The 2,136-nt window shown below is 37.4% G+C and overlaps 1 pseudogene; it reads right to left on the bottom strand.

Moving 5' to 3' along the window:
* Positions 1 to 602: 602 nt before the first annotated feature.
* On the bottom strand, positions 603 to 1,604 carry LOC112834185 (large ribosomal subunit protein uL30 pseudogene; annotated as a pseudogene).
* Between the last annotated feature and the right edge of the window lie 532 nt (positions 1,605 to 2,136).

Here is a 2,136-nt window from a genome sequence, read left to right as displayed (position 1 = left end):
AACTAACTCAAGCTTGCAATTGTGATCTATTTTCAAAACAGTATTATAACATTTAAGAGATCTTAAGACTCACCATATTTATATAAGGTCAATTTATTAGAGTTATATGAACTGCTTGAGTACTCGGCAAGTTTTGAAAACTCATACAATTTCCACAGTCACCAAAACACAGAAAGAGCCCAAATGTCCATTGACAGATGAATGGATAAAGAAGACATGATACTGATAGACACACACGCGCACACACACACACACTGGAATATTACTCAGCCATCAGAAAATGAAATCTTATCATTTGCAACAACAGGGATGAAACTAGAGGGTATTATGCTAAGCAAAATAAGTCTATCAGAGAAAGTCAAGTATCATATGATCTCACTCATATGTGGAATTTAAGAAACAAAACAGAGGATCATAGGGGAAGGGAGGGAAAAGTAAGATGAAATCAGAATGGAGACAAACCATAAGAGACTCTTTTTTTTTTTTCAGCAACAGTATTTTTATTTGTAAATCATGCAAAGGCCTATGAAATAGGTTTTCTTAGAACAGACCCATCTTGGCTAACTCAGTGGCACAATTCAAAAGTGAAAAATTAAGATATATTCTTTGTACAGAAGAGTCTTTAATAAACCCAAGGAATGTTTTCCACCAAGATACAAACTAGACCCTAGTTTTGCACGCAAAGGCTGATGACTTTTATCACACACCAAGATTTGCTTTAATAGTTAAGGGACAGCAGTCAGGCTAGCAAAAAGTCACCAAGACAACAGAACATTTCCATGAGAGTAGTCATTTATTAACTGGCCAGATTACAAAAATAATCATGGCAGATACCTTAGTTCATCCTTCTAATAAGCCTATTGATCTGGTCTTCCCTGTTACCAGCATCTCCACCTTCTACAAAATGGGTGGTCTTTTTCTTCATTCCCCCTCGTGGAGAAGATAATTTGAAGGGCCATAAAAAGTTGTTTGCTTCTTTGAAACGTTTTCCAACAGTATAGATCTCGTGAATCAGATCCTCCATGCAGATGATGCCATATTTACCAAGAGATCGGGCAATCAATGTGTTATCTGTCAGGGCAATTCGCTTCTTGTTGATTTTGCCATAACCACGCTTGTAGATCAATTCATTCACCGACTTCAGATTTGGGTACCCCCATGCTATATAAGGTTCCACAATCCTTAGCATGTTAACTGAAGCCTTGTTGAGCTTAACAAAGGTGCCATTGAAGATCTGGCGAAGGCGAAGAAGCTGCAACACCTTTCGAACCTTTGGGCTCACACCATTGATACCTCTGATCCTGATGACAAATGCCAATTTGGTTTCCACAGGTACGTAGAAGTTGCCAGCTTTTCTTGCCATCCTTGCCATTCGAATCTCAGTTCTGTACATCTGCCTATATTCCTTGTGGTAATGCTTAGCTTTTTCATAGATGAGCTTCCTTCTTCCTTCTTGCCTTTCGAAGCATCTTCTGAGCAAACTTCTTCCTCAGACGCTTGATCTTCAACTCTGCGAAATTCCTTCGCTTCTTCTTAAGGGTTTCTGGCACAGCAGGAACCTTCTTTTTCTTCTCTTCTGCACCCTCCATGGTTCCAGCCGGAAAAGAGGCACCATAAGAGACTCTTAACCATAGGAAACAGACTGAGGGCTGCTGGAGGGGAGAGGGCAGGGAGGTGCGGTAACTGGGTGATGGGCATTAAGGAGGGCACATGATTAATGAGCACTGGGTGTTATATACAACTGATGAATCACTAAACTTTACCTCTGAAACTAATAATACACTATATGTTAATTAATTGAATTTAAATAAAATAAAAAGAACCACTCCAAAAGAGCCAAAAAAGAAAAAAGAAAAGAAAACTCATACAACTGAATAAAATGAAGTTCTTAAAAGGGAAATTGAATAGTCAGCTAATAAATTAAGTTTAAAATATTTAAAAAGCCTTAATTAACTAAGTTTAATAAATGAGCTCAAATAGTGAACACAATCTCCTTTAATGAGATTGCTAAACTGTGAGATTTCTAAATAGGATAATGAGATTTAGAATTTGGAATTAAGAAGTGTGAGGAAAAATTGAAGTGTAATTTTAATAGAGTATTTTTTTTTAAACTACTGAATAGTAGTGCCCTCCAGG

Source organism: Callorhinus ursinus, unplaced genomic scaffold, assembly GCF_003265705.2.
Source record: "Callorhinus ursinus isolate GAN/ISIS: 27379988/994484 unplaced genomic scaffold, GSC_fseal_2.0 scaffold15, whole genome shotgun sequence".
In the NCBI taxonomy this organism is placed as follows: domain Eukaryota; kingdom Metazoa; phylum Chordata; class Mammalia; order Carnivora; family Otariidae; genus Callorhinus; species Callorhinus ursinus.
Note: the sequence above shows the minus strand (reverse complement) of the source record. Positions and strands in the feature narration are given on the sequence as shown.